The following is a 19,172-nucleotide window of genomic DNA, read 5'->3' on the forward strand; positions in this document are numbered from 1 at the left end:
TTAAAACAATCTACCTAGCTCTTAAAATAATGTACCTACCCTTAAAACAATCTACCTAGTAATGTCCCCTAAGGGGCTCCGTACAAACTGCCCCAAATAGACTACATTATCCAAATATAGCATAAATGAAGTTATGATTGTGTAATACATTTTTATGCATTGACAGGCCAAAGTACAGTCCAAGATCCCCATCAAAGTAAGTATAGATTTTTTTATGCCTACTGCCTACTTCCCCTACAAGATCTTCCTCCACACAGCTGATTCAAATCACTTAACAAGCACCATTTAATCCCCTTGCAGAGATTCAGGTGTCACGTCCACTGTTGCCATGTCTGCTTATTAAAAGCATATTGTAAATATTGGTAGTTGCGGGTTGCGTTTCTTTTAGGGCTTGTTTCTTAAGTGTAGTTGCTTATTTGGACTTGCTTCCTAATGTTTAAACCAGTGGTTCCACATTTTTTTCATGTCAAATACCCCCAAATTAATGTAATTGTCCACAGACCTCCATCTGAAAATTGTGTCGGGGACCCCCATGCAATATTTGTGTAAAAATGTTCAAAATATTTAACTTCATTCTCTATTTTTGGAAAATACCAGATCTACAACTTTGCACCGTGTCGCTGTGAGCTTGTAGATCTGCTATTTTCAAATAGCCAATGTAAAGTGGTAAAACTCAGCCTAGTAGCTTCTTTTGGGCTTGTTTTCATAGACCTGGCCGCTTGTTTCTCTTGCAAAATCTGGCAACACCGGTCACAGCAGCCACAACAAACCCATTATAACTTCAAACTCCATTTTTAACATGTTACTGTACATTCATCAAAAATACCCACCCTTGGTTCTGGTGACGCATCCTGCCCTCCTAATACGTGAGGGGCCGTCTTTTTTCTGTCACTTATTTTTTTTAAATCATTTTCCAAAAACATTTTTAAAAATAAATGAAAAAAGTGATTGAAAAAACACTGTCTCCTGACGTATTAAAAGGACTATCAGTCACCAGAACCAAGGATGGATGTTTCTGATGAATCTAACATAGAGTTTGAATGCATTTTGACAGTGAAATATCCCTGTAAGACAACAGCTAAGAGCAAGTGTCAAGAGCCATTGATCATTCATTTGAATCAGCTGTGTGGAGTGGAATGAAATTAAGTTTATTTGCTTTGCGTTTTGTCAAATGATACAAATCTCAATGGTAATATTGTGGGACACATTTGTGCATAAATCGATCAGAGTTTGATCCGAATCAGTGCATGGCAACACATTATCGTGCAATATTTAGCCAGTTGATTAACTACAGTACCTCAAGCAAGTCTCAGCCAGTTGATTTTCATATCATATTGAAATGAACAGAAGCCAATGGTTTTGGAAAATGATCTGTAGTAATGTCACGTATACCGTGAATCGTAATCAGTGCAATAAACATTACAGATGAACGCCTTGGTCCTTTCACATTCACCGCTAAAGTTTTTTCATAATAAAATCACCCACTGCTAGGGTTTTATCATTTTTTTAATAGAAACAATGTGAATTATTTGTCCGTTTATTTTTTAACATTGAAGTGAATGGATTTTTTATTAATTCGTTAGGGTTAGGGTTATAAATTTACTCAAAAATTAGAAACTTTTGGAATTCAAAAACAGAATAAAAAAATTCTCCCCTTTGGCGGTAAAGACCATTGACTGAAAAGGGGAGAATTCTCCCCTTTGGCGGTGAGTGTGTTAAGAACTCAGTAGTTCTCTTGTTCTCTTCTCTTGTACAAATTAACCTTCTACCAAAACTCTGACTTGAAGCTGGAGCCCAGGCTGATGTTTTTAAAAGGTTTAAGGCAGAAAATCATCATTCACAATCATCAGCTCTGATCTATTAAGCTTTTTTTTATGTGTTTTTAAAGCAGTTATGGACAAGATTTCTGGTATATGGTATTAATATACAAATTGCAAATTCTTGTTTTAGCATCTTCAAGAGCCAGGGTTTGGCCAACTGGGCGGTTGGTTCCTGCTCAATGCACATGTAGGTTTTCAAAAGTTTCAACCTAACATTTTTGTAATTTCATGTTACCATTTGACCAAATAACCAATTATTGCTCACCCATTCAAACAGTTGTTGAGAGAACCATGATGGAAACACTTGGAGAGATGCAGCTCCAACTCCAGCACTTAACAGCTGTGGTGCACAACCTGGAGAAAGTCCTTTTAAGGGGAAGGAGGCTCCACTTATTACCTTCGGAGGATGATACAGACGATACTCAACTTCCCCTCCTGTCAATGGAAGACCTTGACACACTGGAGGAGAAGCTGAAAAACACAGAAACAAAAAATATACTGGTAATTAGAACAATAGCTCATCTCCTCATCTTTCTCATGGATGCCATTCCGTTTTACCTTTTTGGCTTCAAAAACATGAATTGCCTTAAACAGGATATTATCTGCAGCACTTCTGCTGAATGTAAGGGCAATTACAGTAGTTTTGTGAGCTCTGTAGAGCTCTTGGAAGTACAGAAGTGTAGTGGCATTCCGTCTACATCTTCTATAAATGTACCACTTGGTGGAGTAGACCTCACAAAAACACAAAACAGTAGTTGTACGCGAACGACAAGACAAAGTAACTTTTCTTAAAAAAGATTTTACTTGGAAAAACATAAAAGGTTACAGGGTCAAATGTACGGTCAAAAAACTGTGTTGCTTCCTTCAGTGTCTGACTCCAACTGAACTAAAATACTGTTTGTCATCATCAGAGCTATACACAGGTGCATCAAACTAGACTAATTAGGCCCTAATCAAACATCACACAGAATAACAGGTCAGGTCAGCTAGACCTTTGTAGACACACCTGATACTTATGAAGCACAATCAAATGTAATCAGATTACCAGCAAAAGCTTTTTTACCTTTTTAGCATAAACCTTCTTAATCTTAAACATGAAATTACTTGAAAATAAAACAATGACAATTGGCTCCTACATTACCGGCCCCTAATTGGTTAGGCAGGAGGGCTAAGCAATTAACATACTTTAGCATTCAGAGCCACATTACTTTTAATGTCCATAAAGCATCTAAACTTAAACATGCAATGTTCTTTTTTCAAATCTTCATTTTTGCTTTTGTCTTCTCTTCTGGCCTGGCTTCTTGCAACAGGCAGAGCTTGTTTCTAGATCTTTCCAGAATGCTGCTCTTGGTTTTTATCTTCGCCCTTTGCTTTGCAGGGTCTTTCTCAGTTTCACTGATTGTTTGTGATAACTCCTTTCTTTTCTTTTTAGATTGATGATACACCTCATGGTGCGGTATGTAGATCTTGGTGCTGTCATCACGACTCAGTTGATCTGTTGGAACTTGGACAGCGTAGCCTTTGTCAATAATGGTGTCCATGAAGCCTTTGTAGTCCTCAAAGAACCCAGGATTCTTCTTGTACTTTCTGAGCAGCCTGGCTGTACTCTGCTCCTCCACGCAACGATTATTGAGCAGTTGGAGCTTTGCGTTCCTGAGCGGCAATCCAATGTTGTATTGTCCGTTCTCACAGATTGTGGTTTTCTGCACAGACTGCATGAACTTTTTGTCCTCTTGAGACAGCTCTTCTTTGTCGTCATAGTTGTGCTCTGGAAAATCAGTATCATACTGTTGGACCGGTAGCTTCTCAGTTTCCATCACAGAGAGCCTGTTCATTGAATAATGAGGACGTTTCTTCTCTGTGTCACTCAGTTCCTTCCTTATAGGCCCATTCACGACCCAGCCGATGGCAGTCTTCATCGCATACGGTCCTCCACTTTGACCATTGATAACGTGCCATGGCTCCATTGCTCTTGGACAGTTCACTCCAATAAGTAGGCCAACATCTGCCTTTAGTTCTGGCAAGCAGACTTCGTTGAGATACGGCCACTTCTGGATATCGGATTGCTTTGGTATGTTTTCAGGGTGAACAGGTATGTAGCTGTGAGTGTACACCTTGGGGAGCTCAATTTACTTGTTCTCTTCGAGCCCACATACTTCAAGATCCAATATCACAAAACTGCTCATGAGTTTCTTTTCTTCAGGCGTGTCTTGGCCCATGGTGCTGAGAAGTACTTGGGTAGGTTTCCCTTTGACGTTCAGCTTCTTTTGCAGAGCTTCCGTACAGAACGTTCCGGTGCTTCCCGGATCCAAGAACGCGTACGTTTCCACATACTTGTCACTCTTTCTTGATTTGACCTTCACCGGTACTATTGACAGCACACATTCAAGCTCTCCGGCCCCCGTGAGGTTACAGGATTCTTCTGTGACAGAAACTTGAGCACATGATACTTCACTTCCTTGTGCACCGTCATTCTTTTCAGGTGAGGCTTCACGTGAGACAGCAACTTCTCTTTCCGTGTGTAGAATGTCTGGATGCTTGAAGTTACATTCTTTACACTCTGCTCTTTTTTTGCAGAACTTGCTCATATGGCCAAAAGTTAAGCACCCGAAACATAAGCCCTTTGACTTCAAGAACTCCACACGTTCTTTGTATGGCTGCTTCTTGATCTTGTTGCATGAAGCTAGTGTGTGACCTTCCTGGCAGTACATACACGGCTTCTCAAAAGCATTCACTGTGTTTTTTGCTGGCTTCGTAGATGTTTCTTGAGTATCTTTGGTTTCATCAGAAACATTCGTTGCGAAACTACTTCCGCGGACTTCTCTCCTCACAGGAGGTCTTTCTCTTTGATCGTTTTGTCCAGCTGTGACTGGTCGGCTGTCTGGTATATTACCAAAGAGGGGATCTGTAGCTATTTTAGCTTGCCGGTCAATGTATCTGACCAAATCAGCAAACCTCGCTCTTCTGCTCTTTCGCTCTTTGATATCGTAGGCTTCATCACGCCAGCGTTCTTTCAGTCTGTATGGTAGTTTAGACACAACCGTTCGTAGGTTGGTTGGATTGTCCATCTCTTCCAAATAGTCTATGTCTTCCATAGTATTGTGACATCCAACTAAAAACATCGCGTAGGTACTTAATGCCTTTCCATCGTCAGACTTGATTGTCGGCCATGTGAGGGCTTTATCAATATACGCACTGGCGATCCTTAGTTCATCCCCATAGTGCTTCTGGAGCAGTTGCTTCGCTTCTTGGTAACCTCTCTTAGATGGCATGTGAGCACAGCTGCGAACTAGCTCTTGTGGTTCTCCCGCTGTAAATTGTTCCAAGAAGTACAGCTTGTCTTGATCAGTGTCCGTCTTCTGTTCTACGGAGTGCTCGAACGCTCTGATGAAAGATTTGTACTGCAATGCATCGCCCTTGAACACAGGAATATCTGGTTGGTAATTGCGATTGCTTCTGCTGTTTTACAAGCAACTCTGTTATTGCATTCTGCCTTTGCAGGACTTCTAGTATGCCATCACTTCTAGTGTTCTGATTTGAACCTTGATGGTCTCCTTGTGATATTTGTGCCTGCAATGGCTGTGCATGTGCCCGAGGGTGTGAAGTTACTGGCAATGCTGGATCTTTCTTGCTTCAAAATCCCACGCTGTGGCCTTTGTGATGCCGCATGGCTACTCAAACCATCCTCCTGTCTTTCATGTTCCTTGAGTACTTTTATTTTTGCACTGCTTGCAGCTAATGCAGTCTCTACTTCGAGCTCCTCTTTTTTAGCTTTAAGTGCAATCTCTGCTTTCTCAAAATTTGCTTTAAGATCAGCCGCTTCTTTCTCAAGCTGTTGTTTTTTCTTCAGTGCTGCGGCATGTTCAAGCAGTGCTGCGTGCTCGGCCTCCTGTCTAACACGCGTTGATGACACTCGTGACACTGTTGATGCACGACTTACTTGAGATGCACCTTTGCGGGCATGTCCTGTGTTGCTGACACCAACCTGTGATACACTATCACTTGGTTTAACTGCATCTTGCAGATTATTTTCATCATCAAACTCTTTTTGCCTTGTTGAGTCTTTCTGCTTTGCAATCCAATTCGCAACTCTTTTAATGAAATCCTGTATGTTTGCATTTTTAGGTTCAAACCAAGTATCTTGATCCATTATTTTTTCATCCTCAGGCAAAAGACTTGCAACTTCTGCATTGTAATGATGGAACTCATCATAAGCATGTGCAAAATCACCATTCCACACATCTTTCACATGTTGAAAGTTGCAAACATCATTCATCAATGGCTCTAGCTCATTCATTTTGCTTGTCACAGCTCCCAATCTCTGTCTTCTTAATGCAATGCTTTTTTGCAATTTCTCTTCTAATGCTTTCTCTGTCAGTCTGCGTGACCTTCCTTCCTCCATTACACCTTCAGGTGCATTTTCCTTTTCATCAGCCATCTTAACAATTGCAGAGTAGAATGCTCAAGTTGTATGCATAAGCTAAAAGCACTTCGTAATAAAGTCACTCTTCTTAATCAAACAAGTGCAAAACAACTTCTCAAAAAGCAAAACTCCACAATGGTTGAATCAAAGCTTGCAATTATGCTCACATGGAGAGGTAGAGAGCCACAGTCAATTAAGCATAGAAGAGGAATTCCATCCAATCCACTTTTTACTCACTGAATATCTTCACAAATCCAGGAGATATCTTCGTGTCATAAAACACTGTCAAAAAGAAATATGTTCAGTACCTTGTCCTGGGAATCACTTCAAAAGATTACCCCTTTTTGCTGCTTTTTCCTCTTGCAGGTTAACTTGTAATCCTCCAAACATTTCCAGGCAAGTTCCAGCTGTAGGCTCTTTAGCTGAGTTTTTTGACTAATGTAGTTGCACTCCGTCTACATCTTCTATAAATGTACCACTTGGTGGAGTAGACCTCACAAAAACACAAAACAGTAGTTGTACGCGAACGACAAGACAAAGTAAATTTTCTTAAAAAAGATTTTACTTGGAAAAACATAAAAGGTTACAGGGTCAAATGTACGGTCAAAAAACTGTGTTGCTTCCTTCAGTGTCTGACTCCAACTGAACTAAAATACTGTTTGTCATCATCAGAGCTATACACAGGTGCATCAAACTAGACTAATTAGGCCCTAATCAAACATCACACAGAATAACAGGTCAGGTCAGCTAGACCTTTGTAGACACACCTGATACTTATGAAGCACAATCAAATGTAATCAGATTACCAGCAAAAGCTTTTTTACCTTTTTAGCATAAACTTTCTTAATCTTAAACATGAAATTACTTGAAAATAAAACAATGACAATTGGCTCCTACAAGAAGCATGTGGAAACTAAATAAATACATAAAAGCAACTCTAATGCAAATTACCATGTGATTATGTTATATCTTACCTCATTTTCAATGTTTACAGGTGTCAAAGTTGTCACTGGGTGGGGGGCAAACATTGAAGAAGACTGTGTGGAGAATCTGCACCAAAGTGTTTGCTCCCCAGCTTGCAGTTCAGTTGAACTGGTGTGGCAGGGGAGAGAAGAGAGTAGTCAGACAAACCAGGGTTAAAGACTTGATAGTGTGTAAGTAGCACTGCCTACAAATACAATCAAAGTCTTACACATACAGGTGCATATCAAAACATTTGAATATGGAAATGTTCCCTTTTTCCCCCTTGGAATAGTGATGAATTCTAGATGCATTGCTCAAAGTGAAAAATGTCAAACATTGATTGAGGTATAAAAAAATCCAGTATCTCAAAATATTAGAATAATACATAAGACTAATCCAAAGAGGATTTATAATACAGAAATGTCAACCATCTGAAAAATGTTCTTTCCTTTCAATTCACTCCACTCAATAATTGGTCTGGGCCACTTTTTAACAAATTACTTCAAGCTAACAACTCAATCTAAATATATTTTCAAACATAGAAATCAGCCCAACTTAAATATTGTCTGTATAGGTCAATGATGCAACATAACAAAATATACTACTTTACTTTTCCCATGGACGCACAACATAGAATAACACTTGCAGTTGCAACTATACTGTATGCCAAACTTTGTGGTGCTTTTTGGCGATTTTCATCCTCCTGCTGTTCTCAATTAAGCATTAAGTTCTACAATATCTAATAGCTAAGGTCTATAGAAGGTATTCCATGTAAGGCTATGATTGGCTACCTAACTAATTAGACCGATTGATAGGCCATTGGCCACAGCTGGTATACATTTTCAAGAATATCTGAAAGTTTCACTTCTCATATTATATTATGGGGGAAATTATTTTTTTATGAGCCTGTACTGATGCATTACCTGTCAGGTTAAGTTGACATGAACTAAATCCTACACAAAATATTCTGGGCTCACTCAATTGTGCATATGTAGCCTTTCTACTAGTGTGCTAAAAATAATCAAAGTTAATCATAAATAAATCATATATAGTTTCACAACGCTGAAAATTGGGCTTCTTGGGGGTGCATCCCTGTAATTCAGTAGCCTAGTAGTAGGTATGACACTTAGGACATTTTACAAATAAATTGAGCACAGTTAGTTACAAACCTACCTCCTGATGCCGACTGAATCCGTTCATCAAATGGGAGTATGGAACACGACACATATGGATTAATTAGTTAATAAAGTATTATAATCTTCTCCTTATCTTATTAATCACACCACATCTTCACGTCCTCCTGAAATATCCCCTTTTACCGATTAACACATGGCTTGTATATCGCACTTACAGTATCAGCCATGCAGAACAACAGCGTGATGACCAACGAGGCAGACACCGAGAAAGTCATACAGGAGTGGCTACGTCTGGCTTGTGATCGTCTCGCCACAAGGAGGCGCTGATCACACACGCGCACGCGCACGCACACACACACACAATTGCCATATTACGTCATTTGTATTGATTGACACCGTTTTGTGACACAAAATAAATTAGCCCTCAGAATGATTACAAACTCTTTTGTCCTTGTTTGACTTGTAATTCTAACTTTGTTATTCTTTAACTTTTGGTTCCTCAGGTATTGATAGGTATTGCATGTCAAATTGATTCTGTTGCTGCAAAAGGTCATCACAAGAACACACTCCTCACAATGCAGGTTATCAGTACACACACACACACACACACACACACACACACACACACACACACACACACACACACACACACACACACACACACACACACTCCTTGAACAGATATTTGTTGGAAAGTTGATGAGAGTGTAACACATATTATGATAATATACAGTGGCAGCAGCAGAACAAAGATCTACTGCGGGTGCTGAGGAGGAATACGGGGATTGTGTAGGTGTCCAGGGATATGGTGTTAGTGGGCTGTCTTAGGATAGGTGACAGTGCTTTGGAAGAATGTGTTAAGGAAAATCTCCCAGGGGGTTTGGGAACAGATGGTTCCAAGTCTGCAGGTGCAGTGACAATTATATACATCTGATCGTTGCTCTTCAATATTAATGTGTTGTTGTTGTTGGAAACTCTTAGTCATCACAAAAAAAGTTAGGTGTTGAATTTGATGTTTTCATTTTTTGCAGAACAAAAAAAAAAGAAGCCACAATGACATTCACAAACTGCCTCAGTTTAGTTATATATTATACCACAACAGCAATGTTGTCACCAAAACATTAATTGAAGGTGAAATAGTGATATGTGAAGTCCATTCCAGATGCCTTCTTCCTTATAGAGCGTCGCAGTTCCCGCCCACTTCCTGTTTTTTTTGGTGCCGGAAGAAAAAACTCAATGCATTTTTCCATTGACATTTCCAAAAATATTTATATCTATTAATTTAAGCCTCGAATCAAGCCATCATGAGATGACATGAATCATGACCATAAACGTTTGATTCTGTGATTTTTTTTTTGTTGAAAACGGCAAAACAAAGGGTATTTATTAAATATAGTATATCATATAATTAAATATAAAATTTTAAAAAATCACAGAAAAAAACGTTTTATGGTCATGATTCATGTCATCTCGTGATGGCTTGATTCGAGGCTTAAATTAATAGATATAAATATTTTTGGAAATGTCAATGGAAAAATGCATTGAGTTTTTTCTTCCGGCACCAAAAAAAACAGGAAGTGGGCGGGAACTGCGACGCTCTATATGCTTTCTTCTCTAATGACTGTTTTACAGAATGTATTGACACTGCATTCTGTCAGAGAAGGTATTCCCCATGTCTCCACCTTCAGCTTTCAACATTGTATTTATTTTTCATCTGTTGTATTTAATAAATGTACTGAAACCCTATCAGTGTTAACGCTTCATTCTCTCACCGAGGAAATATTGGATTTCCACAACAGTAAGTTTAAACTAAGTTTAACTTAACTTAAACTTTTACTTAGTGAGTAAAAAGTTAAAAGGGCAGAGGTGGGTGTAGTTGAAGATGTGTTATGTGTGAATATAATACTTGACGAGGATATTATGGTTGGTCAGTCACAGTGATGAGCTGTGGATTTTTGAACTAGGGGGGCTATATTTTCTGACGTCACGTGCACGCGCACGCATGTGCACATAGCCAATCAGCTCAGTGCTAGTTGAAATACTGTATTCAACATGTGACTTTTAATGTAATTATATCTTATTATTTAGTTGCATTGTTAATTTGTTGTTTTTATTTTTGTTTCAATTAATTAATAATTTTATTTTCCTTTTAGTTTTGTATAAAAGCCCTTTACATAGACTCACCCACACATAAGTACTTAAAATAATCAGACAACTTGTCTTTGTCTTGTGTCAGAGAACTGGGTCCTCTTCTAAGTGATCCCCTTCACACTCTGCAGTGCAGAGACTGTTGTCTCTCATTGTGAGAGGAATGTAACACATTCAATTCAAGTCCATGGCTTTTCTAGAGTAGCCTAATGTTATGCAAAGCAGCCAGGTAGACACTATTGAGAACGGCTCGCCGCTAACGGCGCGAACCTTGAGAGGCTATTGTTTAAACTTTAAGGTGTTAAAGACCGCAGCTGACGGTCAATTCAATTCAATTCAATTTTATTAAAGTGTCAAATCACAACAAGTTGTCTCAAGACACTTTACATGTAGAGAAGAGACCCGACATCCCGACGGTGCGTGCTCGCGTGTGCATGTGGAGCTCCCAGCCCCCCAGCCCCCATAGCACCCCCTACAGCTCATCCCTGTCAGTCAATAGACTGAATGTAGCCTTTAGAAAATGAGAGTGAGATTCCAATTTATTTTATTGAATTTTATTTTATAGTTAAGCCTGCATTTTTTTATTCCCACACCCATGAGTTGTATATGTGTCTATTTACTGAGTTGTATTTATCTATTTATTTAGTTAGTATTAAATTTAAAATGTAATTGTACCTGTTTTCTATTAATTGCTTGAAAGGTAGCCTACTGTTGCTTTAATATGATTTTGTTATGGCTGCATTTTTAATGGAACATATACATTATAAAAGCTTCCATTACCAGGTTCAGCAGGTAAGGACTGTGTTTAGAATAAATGACATGGTGTTAATTTGGGGATTTTGGGGAAACAACCATATTACAACAATGTTTGCAAGTGTAGAATGGACAGAGTTAGAAGAGAGGATAATGGGAGGACAGGGGGAGAATGAGGGGAGGAAGAGAGGGTGAAGGGAGGATGCAAGTGTAGAATGGACAGCTTTAGAAGAGAGGATAATGGGAGGACAAGGAGAGAATGAGGGGAGGAAGAGGAGAGGGTGAAGGGAGGATAAGCGTCCAACCGTCGGGATTAAGATCGCACAGAGAGAGCCGCGATGTTGCCGCAAAAGCGGCCAGCGACGTCGCGGAGACGTCTTCCCAGTGAGCAAACGGTCCCCACGCGACATAGCCCCTACAATGCTACAGAGGGATGTAGGCATAGGCACTACATCGGCGCTATGTCGCTGTGCTGTCTGGGAGGTCTCGCTATGGGAGAGCGCCCTCTAGCGCGCGAACACAGAAGCATGATCTTGATACATGTCCAGACAAGTGACCCCCTGGCTGGTTCTGATTCGTTCCCCTGGATATCTAACATATACAAACTCATAGCACAGCACTGAGTGCCACGCTACAAGCTTGTATATCTGCTATTTTTTTTTTAAATCATGAAAATATGTGCAATTTGGCCGATTCTACAAATGTCTAACAGTTTATTTTTAAAACTTATGTTGCTATATCAGTGATCATATTTTGTTCCAGGGACTCCAGAAGCAAAGATTTGAGTTAAAACTGTATATATAAAGATTTTCTCCAAAATAGCAGATCTACAAGCTCATAGCGTGCGCTATGAACTTGTAGATATGCTATTTTTTAATAGCCAAATAAATCTGAAAATGACACAGATGCGAACACACGGACGGACACACCGTCCATGTGTCCGTCCGTCCGTCCGTCCGTCCTGTCCGTCCGTTAGCAGCTAATCTCTGGCACCGTTGGCCCGGCCGCTGCGAAACTGTGCACAGACACCCACTCCCTGGATGCCAACTCAAATTTTTGAGATTGGCCTGTTATAGCCCCCCTGTCGTCCGGAGTCCCTCAGGGCTCGATCCTTGGGCCAATACTTTTCTCCCTATATCTTCTCCCCCTGGGACTAATTTTTAAGAAACATGGCATCTCCTATCACCTTTATGCTGATGATTCTCAAATTTATATGCCCTTAAAAAAGCATAGCAACAGCTCCCTGACACCTCTTTTTGACTGTCTAAACGACATCAAGGCTTGGATGGCTCTCAACTTTTTAAGTTTAAATGAGAGTAAAACAGAGGTCATAGTATTTGGGCCTAGTGGCCCTGGTGTTGTTCCCTCTGACCTTGGTTCCCTGCAGCCTTACGTTAAATCCGTTGTCTCAAATCTTGGTGTCAAATTTGACAATGTGCTCAAACTTGACAAACAGATAAATGCTGTGGTAAGGTCCAGCTTTTATCATCTAAGGCTGCTCGCCCAAATCAAGTCTGTACTTTCTTTTAATGATTTTGAGCGTGCCATTCATGCTTTTATCACCACACGCTTGGACTACTGTAATGCACTTTATGTTGGCTTAAACAAAGGCTCCATTGCACGTTTACAGCTAGTCCAAAACGCTGCGGCACGTCTCCTAACGGGGACCCGCAAGCGTGACCACATTACACCAATTCTGGCTTCACTTCACTGGCTCCCAGTTCGCTTCAGAATTGATTTTAAGATTTTATTGTTTGTTTTTAAATCACTGAATGGCCTGGCACCTCAGTATTTATCTGAACTCCTAGAGGTGTATAACCCACCAAGGTCACTACGGTCTGCAGGCCAGTTGAAACTTGAGGTCCCAAATTCAAATCTGAAAACCAGAGGTGACCGAGCCTTCTCGGTAGCAGCCCCCATTCTATGGAATGCGCTCCCCTCCCATATTAAACTGGCCCCCACCATCGATACTTTTAAATCTCGCCTTAAGTCCCACCTTTATGCTTCGGCGTTTGACCCTGTTTGAGTGTTTCGGTGGTCTACGTTTTGTCTCTATGTTTTGTCTCACTGTCTGTTGACACGTCTGCGTCATATTTTCAGTGATGTGTTTCTTTTCTGTTGTTTATTTTGCTTCGTTTGTTTATGTTTTTGCTTCTGTGTTTAGCTTTGTCTCTGTGTTTTTTTTTATTTTTCCCAGTGTATTTGGTTTTCTCTGTACAGCACTTTGTTAACCCTGAACAAGTTTTAAAATGTGCTTTATAAATAAAGTGGATTGGATTGGATAGCGCCACTAGGAGGCCGATATGTGCATAACACATTTATTGATACTACTCCTACAGATTTTGTCCAAACATCACACAAATTGGTACACAGTATCTCTATAGTCATGTGATCAACACAGATTTATCCGATTTCCCATATCCATTCTGATTGCCTAAGATTGGCTTCCAAAGTTTGCAGGATTGGTCCGTTTTGAACAAAATGCCTCAAATCATGAACGTAGCTTGCGATTTCCGTGAAATTTCACACGCACATTTCTATTAGGTCAAGGAAAAAATGCCACCCTTTTCACATTGGCCTGTTATAGCGCCACCAGCAGGTCTAATTTTGCAAAACACATTTTTGGAACAAAATGCCTCAAATCATGAATGCAGTGTCCGATTGCAGTGAAAAGCCCTTGAACAAATGACACCCTTTTCACATTGGCCTATTATAGCACCACCAGGAGGCCACAATAACGTACCTGACCTGGCGCAGACCTGTGCTCCGAGGAGCACTTTTTCTAGTTTATATATTGTTTTACTTATGCTGCTATAGTCAGTGTTTCTCAAACTTTTTCATGTCAAGGACCCTCCAAAATGATATGTATTTGGCCGCGGACCGCCCCTCTCAAAATATGTTGTTCAGGGACCCCAACAGAAGCAAAGATTTTAGTTAAAACTGTATTTGCACACATTTTCACGATTGTTTTGAGAAAAAGAAATAGCAGATATACAAGCTCGTAGCGCGGCACTCGGCGCCGCGCTATGAGCTTGTATATCTGCTATTTTTTAATAGCCAAAGAAATCTGTAGTGACACAGATGCGTTCCCGGATTGAATGCGTTAAGAGGTTTGTATTGTATCCTAATGTCATTTTATAATGCGTTTTGTTTGCTTGATTTTTTGTGTAAAGCATGTATTGTGTAAAGGCGTTATAAGCTTGTAGATCTGCTATTTTCACAACTGTTGTGCGACACTCTTGTATGATGAAGTAGTGCATTAATTCAACAAAACATCAAAAGTTGAAATATGGAGATACGTTGTTGCAATGTACACAAATTAACTTGCCTTCATTTTGATGCTGAGCAACAATCAGATTGCGAATGATTGGAGAGAGATCTTACCTGCTTTTACTCATCATGAGATGTTTCTTGTGAGACAGCTTGGTAAAAAAAAATAGTAAATAACAAATGATACCCCAACTCACTGGCACGCTGGTGCCGGGAGAACAACCTCTCTCTTAACGTCGACAAGACCAAAGAACTGATCGTGGACTTCAGGAGGCCGCGGAGAGACCATGCGCCCATCCTCATCGACGGTGCTGCAGTGGAAAGGGTCAGCGAGTTCAAGTTCCTCGGAGTACACATCGAGGAGGACCTCAAATGGGAGACGCACACCACACACGTGAGGAAAAAGGCTCAGCAGCGACTGTACTGGCTCCGCCGCCTGAAGAAGCTCGGAGTAGGACGTCGCATCCTCAGGCTGTATTACAACAGTTCTGTTGAAGGCATCCTAACAGGCTGTGTCACGGCCTGGTACGGGAACTGCACTGCCCGAGAAAAGATCAGCCTACAGCGAGTAGTGCGATCGGCAGAGCGGATAATGGGAATCGAGCTCCCAGCGCTCCAGGAACTGTACAAAAGGCGGTGCGTGGTCAAAGCCAAGCGCATCATCAAGGACAAGCACCACCCAAGTCACAGACTGTTCAAACCCCTACAACGACCGCGACCGGGCAAGGGGCTCTACCGCAGTATCAAGAGTTCCACCACCAGGTACTGGTGTAGTTTTAATCCGGCTGCTGTCAGGATGCTGAATGAGGCATAAGCCTTGTTCAGCAGCCTGACAGCAGGCGGTGCAAAACCTTTCTGGCTCTTCCTGAACACACCTGTGGATTATACCAGGGACAATGACTTGGACTTAATAGCTCCCCCTCGGACACACCTGTGGACTACACCAGGTACAAATGACTTTTTTGCTGCACTCCCTCATGGAGCTACTTGCGGATTATACTAGGGTCAGTCCACCCTAGGTGGACACGCACTGACCTTTTGCACCTTAATCCCATGTATAACGCACTGACTTTTTTTGTCTTTTTATTGTGCTCTTTTTTCTCTAAGCACCTTAACGTCCATATGTATATCATGCACAGTATAAGTATAACATGCACAGTATACATACATTGCTGCTATGCTCAGGCACCTTAGTTTTTTATTATCTCAGGTACTTTGTAAATATGTAGATAACTTGTCTGGCCTTCTGTTGCTCTCTTGTTTTGATCTCCTTCCCACTTGCCCCCCACCCCCCTCTTCTTCCCCCCCCCCCCCCCCCCTCTTCTTTCTATGGAAATTAACGTTGCGATGGGAACGATGTACAAAAACGAATTTCACCCACTTCTTTACCTTGTAAACCTGTGATGTGACAATAAAACTGATTCTGATTCTGATTCTGAACCCCATACATTTTCACTAACCCAGCTGATGTTGATTTGCACAGATAGGAGGTAGAACTTGGAAATGGATACAGGTCCACTGGGCACCTCAACGTTAATTTGGCAGTGCTTTTTTCCCCAAAATGTCAAAATAAATGAATAAATAAATACAAATTATGCTTTGGAAAATGGTTGGAAGTAATACACGATTTGAACATGCACTCAACTCTGTCGCTGTCTCATCAGCAGCTGAATCAGCCCGGCAAACCTCCAAGAACACCAATGGCCTTATCTGTCCATGTTTGAGATTTCAAAATGTTTACTGTGTTTACCGAAGACAAACTGAAACTACATCTCTGCTTACAAGGTTCGGTGTGAAAACAGCAATGCATAGATATTTGGTATATATAAAAAATAATAAAAGCATATACTTTTACTTTTACTTTTAAGTATTTTTAAAAGTATCTACTTTTGAATACTTAAGTGTATTTAAAAGCAATGACTTTTGCACTTTCACCAGGAGTATCTACTTTTACTCAAATACTGGGGTCGAGTTTCTTCAGGACGTACGAAACATGTAGTTACTCGTTCCCATCAGCAGAGGGGGCTGTTACTGTGGATTGTTCCATGACATTTCTTAAATTCAGTTACTTTTTTTTTTTTTTATGTTTTACCTGTATCATCATTCTGATCATACGCTATCTATGCTATAACAATGCATGTACCTTATTTTTTGTATTTCCGTATGGACAATAAAAACAATATACGTTTTACCATTTTGTTTAGATGTTTTTACTTATCCTTATATGTGCTGCACGTACTCTTGAAGGGGCAGTGCACATAATGTGTATTTCCTCTGAACACCGTACAATAAACAATGGTGTAAAACAAGGTAGAAAATATATTTTTTTCGGCCACTGACTGTCCACCACTGCAAGTTTGAATAATTTGACCAGGCTGATAATTATCACCTGTCATTTCAGATACCTGTCACAGTCTGTCAGCCACAGCAAAAGGGTTCCGGGCTACTTGAGAATCTTTTGAACATTCAGGTTGAAAATTTGCCTGGTAAACCATCACGGTCGCGTGAATTCACATTATGATCATGTGAATTTACGCTACCGGGATGGTTTACCAGGCTAGTTGAAAATAGGATCACACTTTTTGATTGCCTGCGAGTTTGGCCTTTCTTCCTACTCCTGCATAAACCAGAGAAGAGTACATCAGATGAAACATGTAAAGTACATTATGAATGATCAACTTTAAGCTCTATTTCAAATATAGCAATCTGGGAACCCATTGGCAAAAAAGGGGGGGGGGGGTTGAGGAGCTGAATCTGTTTTGAGAGGTTACATGTGTGAGAGGTAGGACCTTAGGACCTGGGAGCTTAGAGCAGGCTGCACCAGCAGCCTATATATCAGGGATGGGCAACTTTGAAATTGTCAAAGTAATTTGGAAAATTAAGTAAACATTTGAAAAGAATTATGGTTTAATGTAATTATGTCTGAGTGGAATACACTCCTCTCATTCTTTTAGTATTTGCTATATCTGTTGTAGACTCCTTGGCTCCTGAACATTTGCATTTCTTTTGTTACTCAGCCTGATCTCCAGAGAATACCGTAACATTGCACGGAACAGTGCACTTCATTCCGTGGATAGTCGCCTCGGAACTCCCAAATTGCGTGCATATGTACGGCGAGTCCCACGGTGGGCGTAACCAGTCGCAACACGGAAAAACCCGGAAGCAGAGCAGTCCCCACAATAAAATGTACGATTCTGTGCCTATCGGTACATAACTCAAACGGCGCTGAGTAGGCACAGGCGAATGTCCCACCGTTCAGGACGGCAACTCGGTCGCCTTAGCTCCCTCGGTGGTCCTTCACGGGGGGACAATTCGCCTGTGACTGCGCGCCTCCGAAATGGTTTTGTCACAAGGCAGCGCCGTACCATATGCACGCAATTCGGGAGTTCCGAGGCGGCTATCCACGGAATGAAGTGCACTCGTTCCGTGCAATGTTACGGTAATCTCTGGAGATCGGGTTGTGTTACTATGCTAGTTTGTGGTTGGGTTGCAGGAGAAAAGGTGTTGGCTAGGTATGTCTGTATACAGAAGGGGTTTCCTTTGATGAGTGGGGTATTTAAGCCTGAGTCAGTCAGTGTGTCCTTTGAGTTCAAACTGGCTGGTCATTCCGATTCTGTGCTGTGATGCTTTGATTGTAAGTTTGTAACTCCATTTGATATCAAAATATATCACAAATTCTTCTAAAACTGTGAATTTGTCTGTGCCTTATTTTGTCTAATCTGTTTGACTGAGTTCCCATTCAGATTCTGCTTTGACAAAATCACAAAGAAAAACTAAGTAATCTAAACATATCCGAAATGGTGAACTATTGCCTTCAGCTGTTCCAAACATGCAACTTTCCATGAACCATTTTAATTACAACAGTCCACCAGTAGAGCGCGCTCTCGTTTATTTTAATGGAAGCCTTATTAATTATAATATATAACATTTTTGTATATTTTTAAGCCAAGGTTACAGCAATACTCTGAAAGGCATACTCAGGAATGTGAATTTCTGATTAGCAGTACAGCTGTAGTTGATATAAGCATTACTAAATGCTAAATAAAAACAAAGTTACAACGTATAATAATTGTTAATATCCCTTATTAACACATATGTGACTATTATGGGCTTTTTGAGTAATGGGGTACTACTGGCGAGAGTGCCGATAAACAATGCGGCCCCCCAGAGTGAGTGTGGAAATTTAGTGGCCCTCACCATCTACAAAGTTGCCCACCCCTATATGGTAAGAGGAGCTCTCGTGAGAGCAGAGAGAGTCGCGTTTGTTCTCGCCCGTCGTGTGTGGTGTTCCTTGTGTAGCGTCGCTCGCCGGTGGCCAGCACCGTGCCTGCAAACTGACTACAGAGGTATGTTATAGGTATGTTGCATTTCAGGTTATGCTTCATTTGTATGTTTTATTAATTGTTTTAGTACTTATTGAAGCCATTACTTACTGAATGATTACTGCACTTCTAGAATCTCTGGTGGCGCTGTGTAGCAGACTTGTGTGGGAGCCAGAAACCACACATATGTGTATTAACAGAGTCTGAGGTAGGAGTTAACTTATATATTCATGGTGTTTTGAAAGCATAGAGACTGAATGTACAGAACAAAATGGGGAAACACTGCCACTCAGTGGACCTTTTTGTAAACCACACATACAAAAGCAGTCTAAAAATT

This window comes from Gymnoscopelus braueri (genome assembly GCF_963280865.1).
Source record: "Gymnoscopelus braueri genome assembly, chromosome: 5".
NCBI lineage: Eukaryota > Metazoa > Chordata > Actinopteri > Myctophiformes > Myctophidae > Gymnoscopelus > Gymnoscopelus braueri.